Source organism: Otolemur garnettii, unplaced genomic scaffold (genome assembly GCF_000181295.1).
Source record: "Otolemur garnettii isolate 467f Iridium unplaced genomic scaffold, OtoGar3 scaffold00006, whole genome shotgun sequence".
Classification (NCBI taxonomy): domain Eukaryota; kingdom Metazoa; phylum Chordata; class Mammalia; order Primates; family Galagidae; genus Otolemur; species Otolemur garnettii.
The window spans coordinates 15,479,180-15,503,606 of record NW_003852401.1 but is presented as its reverse complement, the minus strand read 5'-3'; positions in this window follow the sequence as shown (position 1 = coordinate 15,503,606).

Genomic DNA, 24,427 nt, shown 5'->3' with positions numbered 1-24,427 from the left:
GGCTGGATTCAAACCCGCCACCTTAGGTGTATGTGGCTCGCGCCTTAGCCACTTGAGCCACAGGAGCCGAGCCATCTATTTTCATTTTTATATTTTATCCTTTTTCTTCCCTTATGCTGAGTTCTGCAGGGTCATGGCATTGGTCTGGCTAAAGAAGTCTAGGCATTGGCCTGGCACAATGACTCTCAAGTAGAGGGTCTCCTTATACCTTTGGCCTTTGTAAAGACAGTATTGGTAGGTTCCTGCTGTGACATACTGATGATTTTTTTTTTCTTTTCCTTTTGTATTGCTGAATGTGGGGTCTTGCTTTCACCCAGGCTTATGAGGAGCTCCTGACTCTAGGGATCAACCTAGCCCAGTCTCCTAAAGGCAGAGTTTTACAAGTGTGGCCATAGCATTCTACTGATCAATACCATTAAACCATTTATCCTCTCTCTCTCTCTTTCACTTTGCTTCTTTTCTTTCATCTCATCCTCTTTTCTCTTCTCTTTATCTATTATTTTTCCCCCTTCTCACTCATTACCTTTCTCTTCCTTTTGGACTTATGCCAAAAGGCTGCTTCAACACCTATGTTCTGAGACAAAGTAATTTAAAGTGAAGAAGGTACTGAGAAGGAAAAAGTAGGCAAAAAAAGTGAACAAGAAGAAAACACACACGAGAAAGAATAAACCAAAAAAATTATGGCAACATAAAAGCCAAAACAGAGCACACACAATCCCACCCCCAAGGTACCATGAGGGAGCTACTGAATTCCACTGATAAAGAATTAGTGAAAATGACAAAAAGGGAATTTAACATATGGATGGCAAAGGCAATAGAGATAATTGATGAGAATGTGGAAAAACAGAACCAAAAATGGATGAAAGATATGAAGAATATAGAAAGGTTATAGTAGAGCATGAAGAATTGAAGAGTCTATCAGGAAACTGAAAAATGCAGTAGAAAGTATTAATAATATATTAGATCATGGAGAAGAAAGAATCTCACAACCAAAATATAAAGCTCTTGAGCTAAGCCAGGTAAAGAGCCAGAATAAAAAAGAGGGAGAGAGACAGATAATAGATAATTCACTCAGAGAATTATGAGATGTAATTAAAGCATTCGAACATATGATTTATAGAGATCTGTAAAGGGAAATAAAAATGTCGTAAAGGAATGAAAGCCCTACTGGAGAATATCATAAATGGAAATTTTGCAAGTTTCAATAACATTTCTGAAACATCCCTTATGGAAGGATCTCAAATGTCAGGTCATCTCAACATAAACAGAGCATCTTGAAGACACATTATAATGAACCTATTCAAGTCAAATTGAAAGACAAAATTCTGCAAGCAGCCAGGAATAAGCACCAATTGTCTTACAGGTGCAGCTCTATCAGTGTGACAGCAGGCTTTTTAGATGAAATATTCCAAGCCAGAAGAGAATGGTCATCTCAATCAGAAATGGAAAGGGGGAAGTAACAACAAATAACACAGACATAAAGAGATTATACTATACCTAACTACAAGAAGAAATTCTAAGCCCAGAAATTTGGCCAGAAATTATACTATACCTAACTACTGCAAGAAACTCTAAGCCCAGAAATTTGAGATTGTGGAGGAAATAGACCAAAACCTGGAATCACATATTCAGACTAGACTTAATGGGGAAGAAATAGATCTCTTGAACAGACGAATTTCAAGCCCTGAGATAAAATAAACCATGAAAAATCTTCAAAAAAAAAAAAAAATCACTGGATCAGATGGCTTCACACCAGAATTCTATGAAACCTTCAAATAAAAAAAGGTACCTATCCTACAGAAACTATTCCAAAACACTGATAAGGCAAGAACCTTCCCCAACATGGTCTATGAAGCAAACATCATCCTGATACCAAAATCAGGAAAGAACACAACTAAAAAGGATAACTACAGACTAGTTTCACTAATGAATATAAATGCAAAAATACTCAATAAAATGTTAGCCAATAGCTACATCTACACATTAAAAACATTATACATCACAATCAAGTAGGCTTCTTCCTCGAGATGGAAGACTAGTTTAACAGAGGTAAACCCATAAATGTAATTCCCCATTTCAATAGAAGCAAAAACAAAGACTATATGATCTTATGAATAGATGCAGAAAAAGAATTTGATAAAATACAGCATTCTTTCCTACCAAGAACATTTAAAAATATAGCCTAGATGGCACTTTTCTAAGTCTTACTGAAGCCATCTATGTTAAACTCACAGCTAATATGCTGAATAGAGTAAAACTGAAAGCTTTTCTGCTAGAACTGGAATCAGACAAGGATATCCTCTATTACTACTATTATTCAACGTAGTTCTGGAACATTTAGCCAATGGAATAGGGAAAGAGAAGTACACAATTGGCATCCAAATGGAGGCGGGGGGGTCAAATACTTGGTATTTGCCAGTGATATAATCTTATATTTATATAACTCTCAAGACTCAAACACCTGACTCCTGGGAGTGATCATGAAATACAGTAACATCTCAGCATATAAAATCAATGTCCACAAATCAGTAAGCTTTTGTATATGACAATAACAGCCAAGTTGAGAAGCTAATCAAGGACAAAATTCCCTTTGCAGTAGCTTCAAGAAAAAAATAAAGAAAGAGAGACAAGGAACAAATAAAGAGGGAAAGGAGGGAAGGAGATAGAGAGAGAAAGAGAGGAAAGAAAGAGAGAGAGAGAAGAGAGAGAGAGAGAGAAAGATAGAATGAGACTGAGGAATATACTTAATGAAAGAGGTTAAGAAAATTATGAATAACATAATTTGAAGAATATACCATGCTTATGGCTGAGAAAAATCAACATTATTAAAATGTCTATACATCCCAAAGCAATCTACAGATTCAATGCAGTCCCCATTAACATACCAACATCATCCTTTGAAGAACTGCAAAATATAATTATTTGTTTCATATGGAGACAGAAAAATAGAAGTATAACCACAGCAATTTTTAATGATAAAAACAAAGTCAGAGGCATCACTCTACCAGACTTCAGGCTACATTACAAGTCCACGATGATCAAAACAGCATGGTATTGGCATAAAGTTAGAGACAGAGATATATGGAACTTAACAGAAAGCCAAGAGATGAAACCAATCTCTTATAGCCATCTGATCTTTGATAAACCGAACAAAAGCATACACTGAGGAAAAGATTCTCTATTCAATTAATGGTGCTAGGATAACTGAATAACCATATGTAAAAGACTGAAACTGGATACACACGTTCACCACTTAACAAAAATTGACTCAAGATGGATAAAAGATTTAAATCTAAGACATAAAGCAATAAAAATCTTAGATGAAAGTGTGGGAAAACATCTTGAGGATGTTACCTTGGGGAAAGATGTTTATGAAGAAGACTTCAACGGCAATTGCAATAACAACAAAAATAAACAAATGGGACTTAATTAAACGGGAATTAAACTGCACAGCTAAACACACAACAATTAAAGCAAATAGCCAACATCAGAATGGGAAAAGATATTTCCATGTTATGAATCTGACAAGGACTTGAAAACTTTGATGTATAGAGATCTGAAATTAATCAACAACAAAAAATGAGCAAACAATCCCATCTATCACTGTGAAAAAGACATGAACAGAATCTTCTCTGAGGAAATAGATGAGTGACTAACAAACATATGAAAAAAATGCTCATCATCCCTAATCATCAGAGAAATGCAAATAAAACCACCCTGAGATATCACTTAACCCCAGTAAGATTAGCCTGCAACCCAAATTCCCAAGTTGCAGATGCTGGTGCAGATGGGAAGAGAGGAGATCACCTTTACACTGTTGGTGAAACTGCAAACTAATACATCCTTTTTGGAAAGATGCATGGAGAATCCTCAAAGAACTCAAATTAGACCTTATATTTGACCCTGTGATCCCACAACTAGGCATCTACCCAGAGGAAAAATAATTATTTTATCATAAGGACATTTTCACTAGACTGTTTATTGTAGCTCAATTTACAATCACCAAGATTGTAAACAACTTCAATGCCCATCAACTCGGTAATGAATTAACAAACTGTGGTATGTGTATACCGTGGAATATGATTCAGCCATTTAAAATGTGGTGAATTTACATCTTTTTTATTAGCCTGGGTGGAGTTAATACTTAGTAAACTGTCACAAGAATGGAAAGGCAAATATCCAATGTACTCAACACTAATATGAAACTAGTACACAATCGAATACAAACTCACATAGGAGTAAAACGCAATTCAATTCAAATTGTGGTCAGGGGGATTGGAAGGGAGGAGAAGATAGGAGGGGGTATGGATTGCTCTCACTTAATGGGCATGATGTAGGGGTATATGCCATACTTTTTAGGTGGAGTACACAACTACAAGATGGGTTCCACCTAACAAATTCAAATATGAGTGACCTGGTTGTTGTTACCCTCACATTAACCTGAAATTAAAAGAAAAAAAAAGGAAAAAGAAAAAGTGCTGCATACCTCATTGCCAAATATCATGATTTGAAGTATTCCCAATGGGAAGCTCTGTACCCACACCAGCTACTAGTCCACCTTTTAAAGCATATTTTCTAGAATGAATCTATGAGATTAATTGTGAGACCTCTTATGATAGCTATGATGACCATTCCAGAAAAAGTGTTCCAAAATTGTTTAGAAGGGTGGATTAGGAGCTGATGTCTATAATAACTTCCCAAGGGTAGTACTTCCAAGGTGACTGTAGTGATATTCAGCAGAATGAATATATGTAGCACTTTTTCTAGCATACATTTGCAAACTTAACTGTCAGAACTTCATATATGATGTATGTTATATATTTGCATATGTTATATATAACATGTATATGCATATATGTGTATGTGTGTACATATGTGTGTATGTATGTGTGAACATGTGTGTGTGTATATATACATATATACATATATATACACATATATATAAACATAAAATGTTGTCTTGCAGAAAAAATGCATGAAATATAAATTTGGGACTATTTACAGGTTAGTCCCAAAATTATAAGTTAACTAACATCACGTTCGTAAACTAAGAAAACAAAGCTATTCACTAATATAAAAATCAAATACTTATTTTCTTTGTTAAACTTTATTGCAAAAAGGGTAAATATTTCATTTGTAAGCCAAATTATCTTTTATCCTTATTATGCCTATCAGAGATTTTTTGGTATATTCACTGATCATTCTTATTTTTTTTTCCCCAGAGTTTCAGAGAATCTAATGAACTAGATGTTTAAAATAGAAACACTCATGAAAAATACAAGTGTCTTATTCATTTCTTTAGAGTTAATGCAAACCAAAAAATTCTTACAGTACTTTAAGGTATTTCTCTAATCTGCAAATAGATAAAGAGATGGTTCCAGCTTTAATTTCATGTAAACACCATTGCATATTCAGGCATTACTTACACCTTTACCCATATCCCTAGTTCTTTGCTCATAAATCCTTTTATTGGTTTCAAGTTTTTAACAAATAAAACAAGTAAATAACATGCTTTGTAATTCAGTTAATTTCTTCTTCACTCATATCCCTAATTTTTTACTCATAAATGCTTTTATCTGTTTCAAGTTTCTATCAAACAAATATAACCTACTCTGGAATTCAGTGGCTATAAAATTTGATGTCTATCATAAGTTCAAATGGTTCATAATTCTATTAATAATGTTTTCCATGCACAAAATATTTCTACCCATAACATTATCTTCTTGCTCAATACTTCATGATATGCTCAGTTATGGGAGAGGTGACAATAGAGTCATGAAGAATCTACAGATAGGTGATACGACCTTAACGCATGCCATAGTTGCAGGAGGAGGTAATAGCAGTTTGAATTGCTGTTGTTGAAGTAGATTATACTTTTAAAAGCAAGAATTTGAGTTTTGTTAATATTTTAATCTGAAAAGACACAAAAAATGGATGTCTCAATATGAAATTTTTTAGTATACAGAGGCAACTTCTTCATCTCCCAACATAAGAAAAATCACTCAAGGTTGTTTATTTACCCCCTCCCCCCGAAACGAGGCAATGAATGTAAGGTCTATCATCTATGTTTATATCTCCCTGGGACCCAGAGCATACATTCTTATAACTTTCAAAGAGAATATTCTTTAGTATATCTTAAAAAAAAAATCTAGTGCTATATGGTCTTTTTGAAATTACCTGTTGCCTTAGCTTCGATGTCATTATTCTCTAAACAATGTATTTTACCAGTTAAAACATTTAAAAGATTGAATAAATGAATAAATGACATAATATGTGACATATATTTTACAATTGCCATAAGCACGTTCTTCATATTCCATTTCATCCAATTAATTATATAGCCACTTCTTTGGACTATACTTTTCCGGAAAGTTCTCTTTCCCTAATACCCAAAATATACATGTAGTTATAATGAAAACAGCTAGGTTTGCATATAAGACCCAACATATTGGACCAGAAGATTTTCATTTAGTAGAGGCCTCTGACCTCATGATGGCAAGTCGAAACTCTTCCATCAAAAATCTGGAATTGATTATCTCTGAACTTATTATGCTAAATAAAATTAGACGCCATAGAAGGACAATACAAGGCAGAAGAGAAAAATAAAACTAAGGTAAAAATGTTACAGAAATTTCTGGAGCTGTCTTCAACTCATACCTGAGCTCTAACAGAATACCTGCTGTTCAGTTATGTGAGACATATTTTCATTTATAACAAAGGTTATCTTTGGTTTTATACCAGAAACCTCAGTATTGATTATTTGTAACAATAAAAAAGTTTAAACTAACAGTGTTCTTTCACACACACGAAAAGAATGAATAATTATAAATTTCTATCATTAAAATTATACAGAGAATCAAACTAAGAAAATAATTTACCAGTGATCTACATAAGGATAAAAAAAAAGTCATGCTATGCCAATAAAAAGCTAAATCAAATTATGGCTGAAGATTTCATTTACTTATCATTTACACGTAATTCTCGAATAAAATTATTTTGGGGGCCTTTTTCACCTAAAATATATTGCTCTATTTTCACTTGCAATTATAGAATGTCACAAAAGACTTATATAAGAATACTCACAGGAGCTTTATTTATAATTGTAAGAAACTGGAAATACATAGTATTCTAGATGTCAATTTGTAAAAGAACATATTAAATATGTAACATAGTCATATGTTATAATAGTGCTCAACAGTGAAAAAATGAAAATGTAATGAAAAAATAATTTTACATGGAACTTGGATTTATATCTAAAATATTATCTACTCATACAAAAGAGTAGATATTTAATTTTATTTATATTAAGTAGAGAACAGAGAAGACTACACCTGGATGGAGGAAAACTCAGCTCACAGTTGCACCTCTGTGGTAGAGGGAACCATTATTGGGGGTTGAAGGAAAAGTTCTTAGGGAGAATAATGTTTCATATTTCTATACATCTAAGGTTTTGGTTACTGGTACCACCTTTATATTTTAACAAGTAGGGTGCTGTCTCAGGCTCATTCCTTCAGAGATTCACACTCTAGAGTGCATTTCTGAAAATTGTTTAAGTCCTTATATGGTGTCCAGGTCCATGAGTACAGAAATAGCATCTAGACAAGGTGATAGGAACATCTATTTGCATCTGTATGGGACCTTATGCCTATTTCTCCTTTTCTGAGAAGTTTTACAATGCATCATCTACATGTGGGTTTCGAAAGAGAGAAGGTATTTTCTAAACTCATATAATGTGGTTGTTTGAGGCCCTGTGGTGCCTGTAGGCAGTGAGTGTCTTGTTCTACCACAAGCCAGAGAGGTATTTCTTTTACAGGATTACATGATTTTGGGCAGTGGGAATATTTATGACATGCTAATTTAGAAAAATTTAATATCTTTGTGTAGAAAGGTACCTTCCAAAGGATAATTTCTGGGATTTCATATATCTAAGTGGGCAATCTGGATTACACATGTGCCAGCTTTTGTCAAAACTAAGAAAACAAATATTTAAGTTTTAAGCCTTTTTTTAATATGATGACTCTAAATTAATAGGAAAAACGCAAATTCATATGCCACTCTAATGAATGCTATGCCTACTAGTGTATTTAGGGTGAAGGGTACTGATATCTGCAAATTCTCTTGAGATGCTTCAAAAATTAAGATAGATTATTGGATGAACAGAGGGATACATGGATATAGATATATATATATATGTTTAGCTAATAAATATAATCAAATGTTACTAATAGAATCTAAGTAGTGGACATAAAGTTATCTATGGTAAAATTGATTCAACTGTGCTCTGTGTTTAAAAGTTTTCATAATAAAAATGAAACTTTTAAAAATAGATGTAAAACCGTTTTTTTTACAGATATAATAAATACGCACATGGATAAAAGAAAATGTGAATGCAATAAAGAGGAACATAAATCTAAAAGAAACTAAGATCTGGGCATTAGCTTATGCAGAATTCTGACAGCCCCCAAGATTCCTTCACCTTGTGTATACACGCTATGTAATCTCCTCCCCTTGAGTGTGGGGAAAACTGAAGATAAAATGGGGTGTAACATCTGTGATAAAGTTATTGATCATTTGAGTTTGAATTAATCAAAAAGGGAGTTTGTAATGAATGGGTCTGAACTATCCAGAGAGCTTCAGAAGCTGAAGTGTCAGAGAGGAGCTCTTACAAAAACCCACACTGTGATCTGCCTATGGGTGTCATGTTGTAAGGAACTGAGGGTAGCCTCTAGAACTTGAAGGTAGTCTCTGACTGAAAGCTAGTCTTAACCTAAAGACCTCAATTTTACAGTTGCTAGAAGGTGAATTCTACCAACCATCACTGGACCTGGAAGAGGACCCTGGGCTTCAGAAGAGGACTGAAGCCACAAATGACTTTATTTCAGTTGTTGAGTCTGTGTGCAGAGGATTCAGCTAACCCATACTCAGATATCTGACTCATGAAAAGGGTAAGAAAATAAATTTATGCTGGCTTATGTCACAAACTTTTAGATACTGTATTTCATAGAAATAGAACATTAATACTGAACAGGTGATTGTTGGTATTAGAATGCCTGTGCTCCCCCTTCTCAGTGGACAGAATTAGGTTGATTTTGAAGTATCATTCCACACTATTAGGAACCTGGGATACTCTCACAATTGTCTGATGTATGTGCTGAATTGGGAAAATATAAAATGATCTCAGAATATATTTTGTCAAAGAGCAAGGAAGATTAGTACATGTCAAAACCACATAGAAATGAGCTTGAAAGGGTGAGCCCTACAGGACAAATTTAGAATAACTTCAGCATTAATGTAACTACTCTTACTAATACCCAATCAATAAAATATTAATAGAATATAATTAATTCATACTATTAGACAATGAATCAATCAATAAATTGTAAGACTGATGAGGTATAGGATATTTGCATATTGTATTTTCAAATACTTCTATTCAAGATACATATTATTTAAAGAAAGTGAAACAGAAGCTATGTGATAGAAATTCCCTAAGGATGCTACCTACATCATCACATTGTGAAAGTGAATGCCATGTACATTGGTACAAATTTAAATCATGTGTCACCTTATAGGATGCAAAGGTAAGAGCACATTGTTATTCTCCTAATATTTTCAAGTAGTTATAAGTAATCTGGATATAATAATGAAGATATGTATAAAAATCAAATCAAATGAAAAGGATATTCTATGACTTATTGACATTTCAAAAAATGTCATGGTCATGAAACTCAAGAACGATCCAGAAGCATGTTTATCTGGATGTATATTTGAAAGGTATGACATTTTCTTTATCCATTATCTCACATGTCCTCACTTATTTGCGGGTGCTAAATATTAAAACAATCTCACAAGTGACAGACAGTAGAAAGATGATTACCAGAGGCTTCAAAGAGCAATGGAGAAGGGGACATAAAGTGACATTGGTTAGTAGGTGCAAAATACAAGTAAATAGAATGAACAATGTTTGATTGCACAATAAACTCAGAATAAAAGTTATGCTATATGGTAAGTGAACTAAACTAGTGCAGTTGGAATATTCCAAACACAAAGAAATGATAAGCATTTCAGGTGTTCCATACACAGTTACCCTTAATTTTTGCACCTTGCATGCCTAATCAAAATATCTCATGTACCTTATAATTATACATAATTATTAGTAAACATAAGAATTAAAAATTTTGTGAGAAATGTATGACAAATGAATGCAATGTTGATCCTTTGCTGGACATTTTATCATAAAGAACATTTTGGGGTTAATTGGAAATTCTTGAATGAAAAAACTCATATATATATATATATATTTAAAAACTGGTATATATAAGTTCATACAAAAACTATACTTACAACTATTGATGCTATTGATGTCATTATTTTGATTGCCCTATTGTGTTTATGTAGAAGGATGCTCTTTTGGGAAGGGGAAACATAATCTAACATTTCTATGTGTGGTGGCGCAACAGGTTGGTAAAATATTCTAATTTTATTTTGAAAAAGTAAACTTCTTTTAATGCTACTTGCAATTTTGCTGAACTTTGGAAATTACTTAAAAACATAAAATTTGTATTCAGTTTGTTTAAAAATGTAACAAAAAGGCAAGTCACAAACCAGGAAAAATATTTATAGTACATATGTATGAGACTGCATATTCAAAGTTGTCAAGAACTCTTAAAAATCAAAAAATATGATAGCAATTTAATTTTTAAAACCTTTTAAAAGATAAGAACCAACATCTCATGAAGAAAATATTTTAAAAGCCAAATAACTTCATAAGAATATACACAACATAATTAGACATCAAGAAAATGCAAATTTAATGAACTACCAGTAGATGTTGACTGCACACACATCAATGCATGCCACTTTTTAAATGCCCACCATTCTAAGTATTGGAGTGGGTGTGGAGACATATTAGCCAAGAAAAATAAAAACTTATGTCCACTCTAGAACCCATATAGAAATTCTTATAATAGATTTATTCATATTAACCCCAAAATGGAGATAGCATAAATGTCCACCACCAGGTGAATGTGTAAACACATCATGATGCATTAATATAATGAAATGACACATCAATAAAAATAAGCATATTATTCATCCATAGAAGAATTATTTCCTTGAATCTCCAAAACATCATTCTAAGTTTAAAAAGCCAAATACAGAAGAGCACATGTGGTAAATTTCCACTTGTATAAAATGTTGAAAAAAGAAAACAAATCAATGGAGGCAGAAAACAGATCTGTGTTTATCTAAGCAGTTGGGCAGAGGGTTTGACTACAATGCGACACAGTGGAACTTTTTGTATTTATGGACATGTTCTATATATTGATTGAAGTAGTGCCTACACGAGAACCTACACTTGCCAAGGTCATTATATTACACAGAAAATGAGTGTATTTTTTTTCTTTTTTATTAAATGATAACTATGTACATTAATGCAATTCTGGGGTACAGTGTGGTGTTTTCATATACAATTTGAAATATTTTCAGCAAACTAGTTTCATGTCATTTTCTTAGTTATTGTGTTAAGACAATCATATTCTACTCTTAGAAAGATTCACTTGTACCCTTGTAAGATAAACCATAGAAGTGATCCCTCCAATCACCCTCCCTCCACCCATTCCCACCTCCCTTCTCCCTTCCCCCTCCTTGTATACTTAGGCTGTTCTTAGGTTATAGATTTCATATGAAAGCTATAAATTAATTTCACAATAGGGCTTAATATGGTATGTAGTATATGTGTCAATGAAGTAAATATAAAATGATTGCTAAATATTATGATAAAGACTAGAAATTCAGTAACATTATGCAGGTCTCATGGAGTCATATTTAAAAAAACTGTAGCTTTTGTTTATCTGTTTCTTGACAAAGCACAAAAAGATGTCTCAAGTTTAATCTTGTGACTTTGAAATCCTTACTGGATGCATATTACTCATCACCATTCACAGACCCCATTCTGAGGTTTAATCTTATTCATCAAATGTGATCATCTTTCCATCACTTGACATTAGTGCAAAGCTACAGAGGAAACTTTTATGGAAAGTGGATATATTTCCCTGTTAATGCAATGATATTGCTGATTCTCATGGATAATTTGATAAAGAAAGCAGATTATCTTTTTTTTTTTTTTCATTAGTACATTGCTAGTTTCTCACAATCTGGTCAGAGTTCCTGCTAGTAATGAAAAACCTTTTGCAACAAGTTTTACAGTAGGAGTATTTACATTTCCAAATAGCTAGCCTAAGAGCATTTGGATGAAATTAATTTCCATCAGTGTGCATGCTGGAGCATTTATCCCTTTCAAATGAATGTGAAATGTATCAAAGTCTATTGCAATTTTGCCTTGTAGTGTTTGAAAAGCCAACATGGAAGATATAATGAATAATATTAGAAATAAAACAGGATGACAAAGGATTTACTAGAACTCAGAGAAAGAGAAATGCAAAGAGATAAAGAAAGAGAGAGGGAGAGGTATTTACTAGAGCTTTTTATTATTTTATTTAATATCTAATTTAAGTCCTATTGAATTATGATACAAAACTGATATTAGATATTTCTAATTTTTTTTGCTATGTTTATTTTGTGTTTTTATTTAACAAAATTTAAGCCAGTTTCAAAGAAAATAATGACCCACTATGATATCTTTAAAAGTAACTCTTACTGTACAACATTTCTTTTCTTATATAGCAACTGATACTTGGATTATTATTTCTCCTTTCCAAACCTTCAAAGCTATTTCTCTTATTTCTCCTTTATTCCCCCAAAGGAAGATTCCCTCTTGGTGGCTCAAAGCGAGATAGCTACAAGCTACTTTCACACCCAGCAGTTACCTTCAGTCTGCTTGGTTGAGCAGCAGAGATTGAAATTGCAAGTAGCTATTTTATTTTTCTCATTTTGTATTTTGCCCATAACTGCTGTCTTACCAGAGTGGAATCATTGCTTTTCCTGTCCTCACACACATCTTCCCTGACCTTAGACACTACAATCAGATATATGTCTAACAGCATAGTAAAGACAGTAGCAGTAAAACTACACTCCAAAAGTTAACCAGATCTTGAGATCAATAGGATGCAAAATAAAAGTATAAAAAAAGTCAACAGGCATTCATGTCAATCAGAAAAAATGGAATTTTTATTTCCTGTCTTATACAAGTCAGTTCCTAGAAAGATAGCTAGTACTAATTAATATCTGTGTTGTCTGTCTCTGGATGGGTAAAGGGGATGGACAGAAGAGAGAAAAGAATCAAATAAGATAGTATGGCACAATTACTGAAGGTGAATTAAATAGATGTAATAGATTTGGAAGAAGACTTTATTTAAATACCATGGTATTTTGTAGATAATGTATATAACACCAAAGTACTTCATAGGAGGAAAATCCTAATTTTGCTCATATACGGGATATCAAAAGAGCTCAATTTAAAGTAATTATACAATTAATTATCAAGAATGTGCATGCCACTCATTTGACAGGACTATAAAGTGAGCATAAAAAAAATTGTCCTTACAGTACTTCTTGATGCCAATTCAGGAAGTTTGGTTGTGTATTTTCTTTAGAGTGGGAAATCTATTTTCAACTGAGGTCTAAAATAATCAGAACATAATTCCTTTCTTCTCTGCATGCCAATAAGAATGCAAAGTGGGAAAAACAATGATCTTAACACACACAAGATGCTAGGTTTCTTAACATCAGTTCTATCCTGCAAACATAGAGTCAATCAAACAAATAAGACAACCTTCCTAGGCAATGGATTAGTGTAAAATATTGTATAGACTGTTATAGACAGACTACACTCATCAAGTTCACTTAAATTCTTCAATTTAAATGCAGAAGCAGAGATTATAAGAAAACACTGCAGAGGAGTCCTGTTGGAAATATAGTAGTACCTCACTAGTGCTGAATTAAGAGACACTCAACCTAAATAAGAACAATGACTGATTTTTACCTGAATACCTAGAATTCTCCATCAGTTCTTTTGGGAAAATGAACTGGAAAATTTTTCCAGTTACATGTTTTTGTGTGTGCTCTGGTGACAATATTAGAGCTTGAATTCAAGTGATGAGCAGACATTGATAAGTGTGTTGTTAAACTTGGCAAGAGTGGAAGTGAAATCAGAGATATGTTAATCTAAATTTATGGGGATAATCCTATGAGGAAAACAGCAGTGTATAAACTGATTAAACATTTTTCTGAGGGGAGTAAAAGTGTCACTGATGATGTCAGGGGAAAGATGCAAGAAAAATAACTAAAACATTGCAAAAATTCATTGGATGTGCTTCAAAATCATCAGCTAATTGTGAGAAATATAGCAGAACAAGTAAACATGGCTACAGAGACAGTTGGGAAAATCTTAACTGAAAATCTTGGCCAAGATCTCTTGGTTCTTGCATCACAACAGTGCACCAGCTTACATGACACAGTCTATAAGGCAGTTTTTAGCCAGTAAACAAGTAACTATATTAGGACACCCTCCCTACTCACCTGATCTGGTACACAAGGACATTTTTCTTTACCTGTAAAGAAAGGAAATATTGAAAGGAAGACATTTTGAGGACATTAATGTAATATGATGATAGCTCTGATGGTTATTCCCTAGAAAGAGTTCCAAAATTGCTTTGAAGCATGGACTAGGCCCTGGAATTGGTAAATACCTTCTCAAGGGGAATACTTTTAAGGTTACTGTGCAATATTTATGAATCAGATATTTAGCATTTTTTCTAGGACAAGTTCAGAAACTTAATTGTCAGACTATATGTGTGTGTGTAGTGAAAGAGACACATGTATTTCATATAATATTAAATTCTATGAATTAATGGCAGCAAAATGATAAAATTAATGTATAAAATGACAAAATAAATGTGCAACCATAATTGCCATGGTTTGAATATATATGTCCACTCAAAATTGACATATTAAAATATAACCACCTATATGATGATATTAAGAGGTTGACCCATTTGGAGGTGATCAGTTCATGAAGAAAGAGCCCCAATTCATGGGATTAGTACCCTTGTAAAAAAAGCCTGATGGAGCATGTTAGTCTTTTTGCTCTTCTCCGTTGTGAGGACACAGAAGGAGACATAAATAGTCCTTGACCAAACCCCAAATCTTCTGGCACATTGATTTTGGATTTCCCAGCCTTATGAATTGTGAGTAATAAATTAATTTTATTTGCAGCTACCCAGTTTAAAGTAATTTTACTATAGCAGATGAAGAGACCAAAATTGTACTTGAATAGGCATTTCACAAAAGAAGATATGGATCAAGTAAGGAGCTCACTAATTTTTTTCAACAGCATTAGTCATCCATAATTGAAAATTAAAATAATAAATAGTTGGGAACAAATCAAAAGGTCATTGATTGGGCAAAGACATCCTGGCACATTAATGTAATGGATGACTACTTGTAAGAAAAACCAACTGAACTATCCATACATGTAGCAACATGAATAAATTTAAAAAAAAAAAAAAAACAACTATACCTTGTGAAACAAACCAGATACAGGATACACTAAATGATTTTTTTTTCATTTGCAAAGTGTAAGAAAAGGCAAAAGTAGTCTTTGGAAACGTAATTGTCCCAAAAAAGAATGATTAAGAAGAAAAAGAAAAAAAAAACACAAGCGGATCTACCATGGTGATTATAGCAGTGTTGTGGAAGTTTGTATAAAGGTTAAATAGTATACAATTGTCTAAATCACAGAACTAAATATTTCCAATCCTTTCATTTTACACTACAGCAAATATATCTAAAAATATGGTAGATATATGTACAGTTAATTCTCATTATTTACATTCATTATGTTCTATGACATTGCCATGAACACAGAATTACTGAACTATTAATCTCAAGGAACATACATGACTGGGTTCCTGTGAGTTTGGGTGATATTTTTTCCCTCAATACATGACCTGGGTTTATGTGTATTACTGTTTAATGATAATTGCACAGTCTTTTAGCATTATGATTGAGGGCCATTTAACACATTAACTGCCATGTGAGTTGTGTTTAACTCACACTAGTTTTGAGTCCAGGGTCTCTTAAAATGTATAGAACTGGGTGAAGCCTGTGGCTCAAGGAGTAGGGCGCCAGCCCCATATGCCAGAAGTGGTGGGTTCAAACCCAGCCCCAGCCAAAAACTGCAAAAAAAAAAAGTATATTACTGGTGGATAGATAGGAAAGTCCATACAACTCACACATACAACTCATGTGGTGTACGGCGTCATAATTGAACAAATGCCATGTGATTTCCATAAAATTCATACCCAGAAGACAATAAAGAAAAGAAACCACATTTTCCATTAAATTATAAAGAATGGGGTTTTCTATTTTTTTTAATTTTTATTCAATTTAAGTTTATAATATACCACGGCCCAAAGGAAAAACATCTTTTTCTAGTGTGGCAGGCAATGTGTTAAAAAGAGACGTCACCACTAAGAGGCACAAAACTGTGACAAACATGCCACTAAAGAGATCATGAAAAGGATGCTTGTTTAGAGTGTCAGTTCCAAAGCAAGAAGACTCTTACTGAACCTCAGCTGGACCATACGCATTAAGGAGTGTATTTGTTTTCACTCTACATGTCCATAAGTGATCACAAAATTCCTCATGAGAATTAAATTGGGTGGTACAAATAAATATTATTGACTAGGTTAATTTACACATATACATATATATAATTTATATATATAAACAGTTGTATCCAGCTGCTGTATCTATATATATATAATTTATATATGTAAAATTTACACACAAATATATATATATAATTTATATATATAAAATTTACACACACAAATATATATATATAATTTATATATACAAACAGTTGTATCCAGCAGAAATATATATTTATTTCTGTGACTGACAAAAAAAGAAATATATATATTTCTGAAATAAGTTTGTCAAAGTTCACTGAGACCTGTGGGTGAAACTGATTAAGAGGAGAATATTACAAATTCTGCAGTGGAAACTCTTAAAAAATTTCATGGTGATAAATACTAAAGCTTAAATACCTTCAGGATTTACTTTGCAGCTCAATGACAAAATTCTGAAGATTTTTATGAGTGAAGCAAATAATTTTAATCTGTAAAAGTTTCTACTTTATCTCAGAAACATTCCCTTGTTTGTGGCTCTTTTGCCTGTCAGTATGTTTGTGCATGCTCGCTTTACTTTAAAATAAAATTAATCAAGTGGTGCCTGTGGCTCAAAGGAATAAGGTGACGGCCCCATATGTCAGAGGTGGCTGGTTCAAACCCAGCCCCAGTCAAAAACTGCAAAATAACCCCCCCAAAACAATAAATAAATAAAAGTAATCATTTCATCAGTAGTAATATATGTGCTATTTCTATTGGATTACCTCAACTTGTTTCTATAACGAGTTTCATTCTACTGAATCTTAGGTATTTTCTCATGTTCTTTAAAACAATAATAGCAGCAAAGACAAACAGCAAATAAAATGTAGCAAAGCAAAATTCTCATGGTTGTTTCTGTTTATTGTGTATCATCAAAAGTATATTTATGTGATTATTTTTACTAAGGAATATTGTTATTAATGGCTAAAAATATATGATTTTTATCAAATGATTTGGAACTTTTTTTAGCCCTATGCCCTATGAACTACAACTTAAAAATGATGCTCTAGAAGCAACTTTCCCAGGATTAACTGTGAAGCAAGCAACCAAATTCTAAGAGTTTGAACTGCAGCAAATTGCTAAACACCTTACTTTTTAAATCACTGCTTAAAATATCGCAGCTAAATATCACAATCTGTGGGCCTCGGGAAAAGGTAATATGTGGATTAAGAAATTTTATGAATTATGTAGCTCTTACTAAATAGAACATCATAGGGTAGAAGCACCAGCAGTGACAACAAATCTCTTACTCATTACATCTCTGGGAAACAACACTGAGAAACGACTCATGAAGCTCACAGAATAAATAATGAACAGATTTGTGCAATGCTTTGATTTGCTAATGAAATTCAGTTACTGAATTAAGTGGAGGTTTTTTAATATAAAAAACACTAAATGCCTCAAAAAGCTATCAAATTAGTAGATTAGAGACACTGGATTGGAGGGTGGTGCCGAGTCTCACTTAATTGCTCTGATTGTAGTGCAATGGTGTCATCACAACTCACAGCAACCTCTTAATCCTGGGCTCAAAGAATCCTCCTGCCTCAGCCTCCCCAGTAGTTGAGAGTATAGATATCCTCCATCACGCACAAATAATTTTTCTATTTTTTTTTTTTGAGACACAGCCTCAAGCTGTACCCCTGGGTAGAGTGCTATGGCATCACAGCTCACAGCAACCTCCAATTCCTGGGCTCAAGCGAGTCTCTTGTCTCTGCCTCCCAAGTAGCTGGGACCACAGGCACCCGTGACAATGCCTGGCTATTTTTTGGATGCAGCTGTCATTGTTGTTTGGCAGGCCCGGGCTAGATTTGAACCAACCACCTTAGGTGTATGTGGCTGGCGCCCTAGTCACTTGAGCCACAGGCACTGAGCCAATTTTTCTATTTTTTATAGAGACAGGGTCTTGCTCTTGTTTAAACTGGTCTTGAACTCCAGAGTTCAAGCTATGCTCCTGCCTCAGCCTCCTACAGGGCCAGGATTATAGGTGTGAGCCATTGGGTCAGCTGGATATGGTTATTCTCGTAAGTGAACAATGAACTACCAAAGACACCCATGGCTTAATCTAGGAAGCTATGACTATGACACTTTAGATGGTATGTGGTAAAAAGATACTTTGCAAGTGTAATAAAAGTTAAAGACCTTAAAATAGGGAATTAGCCTGAATTATGCAGCTAGGTCCAATCTAAGTACATGAGCCTTTAAAAGTATCTGAGAAAGAGAGAAATTAGTGAAATGCAAAAGATAGAGAAGTCAAAGAGATTACCTGAGTGAGACTTATTGAGGTAAAACTGCTCTTTCTGTGATGAGAGGGCTAAGGGTAAGAAACAGGAGGTGCCCTTTGAGAGTTCAAATTGACCAGTGTCTCACAAAAAGAAAACAAGGACCCTCGGCCTTTCAACCTTAAGGAACTGTGTTTTGTCAACTACCTGAATAAACTCGAAAGCACATTGTTTCCTAGAACTTGAAAACAATGAAGCTCAACCAACAACATATTCTTGGTCTAGGATGACTCACCTCAGAGAAGGAGTTGGGCTCCAATTGTACTCAAACTCTTGACCAACATCAAGTACTCAATTATAAATGGGTGTTGTTTTTAGCTTCTGTGTTTGTGATAACTTGTTATGTAACCAATAAAACCTAAGCAAAATGTCAAACCTATAGGCCTTGGGACAAAGCAATAAATAGGTTCAGAATTTTTATAGATGCAATCAATATAACGGGCCAGAATGGTGCTTGGTGAAAGGAAAAATAAATCAAGTTCCTTATAAACCAAATTATCATATAGGGTTAACCTGCCTTGAGATAGGGGAGTGAAGGTGTATTGCTGGCCTTGTCAGCTGAAAGAAAACTGTTTCTAATGATGTTTACTAATATACATCCAGCAAGGAAAAAGCATTTTCTACATTAATAACTATATATCAGAGGCTAGGGAATGTATTAATTTTCTCAAGAAAAAAAATCTATCTCTGTCATAGCACCTGCAACAGGAGTCATCACTTAGTGAAACCTGATAATTCAGTGTCATTCTCTAAGACTTGTTTCCTGCATAGGCCAAATAGGCACATTGAATATTAATGTAGCTCTATTCTAGAGTAGAACAGATGGTCTTTTAACTCCTTACTGGTGGTAATAATCTCTCAATCACTCTTTCAATGCAATATTCATTTTGGTTTACTAGTTTCTTAGGTAGAAGCAGTTTCTACCCAAGAAACTGCTGGAAACTGATGGTTTCCAGCTGACCCTTAGACCATCATAACCCTGACTACTCAGGCCCAGGAACCAATGTAGAAATTTTTCCAGTTTATGGGCATAATTATTCAAATTACAAATTTCAGAGCTGAAGAACTAACCATAAGAAAGGTCACCTACTCATTGGCCCAAAGTAAGAGGCAACCTTAGCTAAAACTACATTGATTGCCTGACCTCTGTAAGATCCTACTCTGACTGGTAGACTAAGTATATTTTATGTCTCCTAGAATTAATTAATTCTAGAATTATACAGTGTTTAGTAGCTTCCAAAAGGTCTATTTTTCCCCGGTGCAATTATTCTAATAAAATACCCTAAAATACCCTTTCCCTTTGAGGAAGGTTGAGAGAAAGAGTAATAGCACACATTTTTGATATTGTCCTTCCTTAAGGGGTCCTGGCCTTCAGTTCATTCAAGGACATCTAAATCTAAACTGGGTAAAGTCTGGGTTAAAAGGGGCAATTTCTCTTTTTTAGACATCTGTTCACTTGACCTACAACTTTTCTACTTATACAAATCAAGTAAAAGTAGTAAGCTTTCTTTTTACTTCTGGAAACATCATGATCAACTAGCCAATGCCATAGGTTTGTGTGAGTAAAAATATTTTGGTTCATGCTTTAAATATATTGTCAATAACAGTAACCACATAGGCCTTGGCTTTGGCGGATTGAGTATCACCACTTTGTCTATGCCTCTCTGCCCCCCAATTACATTTGTTACATTTAGATTTCCCAATTCACTGGGGTTGTAGTACATACTGTAAGGTCTGCTCTAAAAGACAAGCAAACACAGAGCTCTTCAAAGATGTTAGGACTCCCCTTGCAAATTCATTTCTCACACTTGTAGTGAGACCCCTTTTGGTGTATGAGTAGGTATTACATGACAAATCCACTCTGACATTCTTATCTCCCTAAGCCTCTGAATCCCTTTCTCTACAATAAACCAAACCATATCCTGCATTTCCAGCACACATGCTGTGGGTTTCATGTTTTAGCCAATCAAACAAAATTACTAACTCCCCTTGGAGCAAAATGAAATGCCATTTCCCTCCTTAGTGAGCCCATATCATTAATTTAGCTTGATTCTACTTTACGTTCTTTCCACCATTATTCTACTACCTTAATATCCAGTCCACATCTGTTCTCTGACATATTAGACAGCTCAAGTAGTTTTTCTAGTATAATGTACCTATTCATGGGCAATTTGTACCTCAACTTTAGAGGCTTGCTGGCCCTTGAATATAGCAATAGGTCTAAAGGCAAAGATGGGTGCTTGGGATGTTTATTGAGAAAACACAGCATTGTCTTGCATGGCGGCTACCTTAAATGAGGCCATGATAGTTTACACAGGTAATACAGGGTTAATTTAGTCCTTCACTTGGGGATTCAGAGGCTTTACATCCCCCTTTCACTGGGGATGTAAAGCCCGCTACCACATGGAAGGAAGACTCATCAAACTTTAGGAGCTCAAGGTCCTAAGCTTCATCAGATTCTTCCCACACACCTTCATTCTAACTTGCAAGATTCTATTACTCTCAATGTTCTCGTTTTGACACTGAGAGTTCAATTTAACCAGTCTCAGATAAAATTCTGCATTTGATTTTTATGAAACTCAGCTTGTGGCTGTATAACATAAAAGTCTTATTCAGGGAAGACTAAGAAATTTTCAGATCATTGAATTGGTACTTGAGCTGGGAATTCAGATTCCTGAGCTAATACTTTCCTTCCTTCCTTTCTTTCTTTCTTTCTTTCTTTCTTTCTGTCATTTTGTCCATGCACATTAAAAATAGCCAGGCAATTTCATTATATTTATCAGTTTGCCAAAAAAAGTTTTGAAAGTTTATATACATCATGATATAGAAACTTGCTATGGGTGGTTGATTAGACGTAGATGACTCCTGTAATGGTGATTTTCATACTTGTAAGATCACACCACAAACCTTCAGTGCTTTCTTTACTACTAGAACTAGCACCTTTCAATATAAATAATTAGAGAACTCATTCCAGAAATTCTAAAATGTCATTCTTAAAATTATGCTGCTTTCGAATCACTCTTGAACCATAATGTGTATTAGGTAGGTTTTCACTTTCTCTATCTTAATAGATACAAATAGGTCTCTCTTTCTCACTCTCTCTCTTCATTCTCTCCCTCTTTCAAAAGAGACTTGTTACAAGGAAATTGACTCGTGCAATTAGGGTGGCTTAGAAGTCCTTCACTTCTCAATTGGAAAGCTGAAAACTAGGAGAGATGATGCTTAATTCCAGGTGGAAAGACCCAGGAAAAAGAACCAATGTATCACTCTGGCTCAAAGAGACTAATATTCCAATTCAAATAGGCAGAAGGAGTGCTCTTTGGGGCCTAACTAGGACTTCAATTGATTGGATGAGGGTGATCATAGTAAGGAGGGCAATTGGCTTCATGCAGCTTCTTGATTTAAATATTAACATTAACATTTATAGACACACACAAAATAATGTTTGACCAAACATCTGGTTACCTCAAGTCCAAGTCAAGTTAATACATAAAACTAACCACCATAGTGCTTTCTTTTACAATTAAGATATGAGTAACTTTAATAAAATGAGTCTACTTATATTTGTATTATATTAACATAGTTGGATTATATAGTTGAATTATTCCTTCTTAGGTTGTTTCCGTCTTCCTTTTGTTTTTTTTCAAATATAACATATCTTGTATCAATTAAGATGTTTTAAATTACATTTCTGTTAATAATTCAAAAGTTAAACATCCCTTAATTTGTTTTCCTGAAAAATTTAATCTGTGTAATTAGTGTCGGTTAAAATTAATTAACATGTCTTTATTTTTCACTACTAAATACACAGATCTTAAACATGACTGCTACTTGTTCATATTTAACATATAAAAATCTGAGGCTAAAGAGGTTTAATGACTCACATTCAAATTATAGATGATAGTATTAAAGTTTTAGGCCAAGTTTTTTCCATTATAAAACACAAATTTTAAAGTGTGGGTGTGTCTTTGCTCACTTCAATTCTCATGTATTAGATTTAAATTATGCTTTAAAAATTGATGTTGAAATAGGTTAGAAATGTGTAATAAAAATATTGTGGGGCTGCGCCTGTGGCTCAGAGGAGTAGGGCGCCAACCCTATATACCAGAGATGGTAGTTTCAGACCTGGCCCCCAAAAAACTGCAGAAAAAAAATTGTGTAAAACTGATGCTACATGATATTATAAATTGCTAATTATTAGTGTTGCATTTTTGTGATGATTATTGTAAATTTTGTATGCTAAGGGTCTTATACTTAATTTAGCATAATAAAAATCTGCTTGTATAAGTTTCTAAACCCTTCCTCCATGAAGATTCTAACTGAAATTTAAAGCAGACATACAGCTATGATAGAACTGAGTTTTCTTATATTACACAGGAATCAGTAGGTTACTTAATGAATAGTAACATCAAAAGCAAAGGTTCAGGATGGTTCATGTGGCTCAAAGGAGTTGGGCAGCACTGGCCCTGTATGCCAGAGGTGGTGGGTTCAAACCCAGCCCCAGCTAAAAACTTAAAAAAAAAAAATAAAATGAAAGCAAAAGTTCAAAAGTGATTTTCATTGTTTTTGTTTTTTTATTAGACAATCCACATCTCATAAGGTACCACAGTTATTTGTAATTCATTAGCTCGACACAAATGATGAAATATAATTTAATTGCAATATCAGCCAAAATTGCCCCATGCTATTGTGGGTGGCTCACATGTGCTGCATCTTACACAGTTAACAACAATAAAGCAATACTGAGTTAAAATCATTCCCAAAGGAGTAAACGCAGGACCACAATGTGGATGTAGATTCACTTGAGGAAGCTAATTAAAACCATTGACTATTTTGCACAAGTAAGGATTTTGGTATTAGGCCTGTGATGCCCATGTTACTATAACAATAATTATTTTCACTCATTATAACTAATGCATGTCTGACCTATTGTATTTATTTTATAGGTCCTCACAGGCATGTAATCAAAATTTATCAGTTAAGTTTATAAGGCACTTTGAATTTAAAATTACAAGAATTAATTATTGTTGTATTTTTATGATGTATCACTGAACAACTGGACATCCTGCTGAATCTGTGTGCATCTGCACCAGTCAGACCAGTGTTGGCCTTGCTTCCTTAGACTTACTGCCACAGAGTTGAGGGGTCACTCTATGCCTATGCTCAGTCAGAAGCCCATTTAGCAGTGGCCCAGCCTCCTTGGAAAGATTACTACAGAACTACCTGACATGACCACACTGATGCATCTCTGTGACCAGATTGGCATCCTGTCCAGTGGCAGTATCACCTTCTTAGAAAAGTTGTTGAATAGCTTCCTGGTTGGCTGTTCCTGCATACAGTCAAACTGAGCCAGGCAGCCAGCTCAGTAGTGGTCTCCACCTAACAGAGAGTCTGCCAAAGTGATTGCTGGTCCTCTATATCCACACACATCTAGTGCAGAAATGATTTGGCACCACTGGTCCTAGCAAAACTATGTCACTGCTATTGCTAACTCCCACAGCCTAGGTCAGTGAGGCA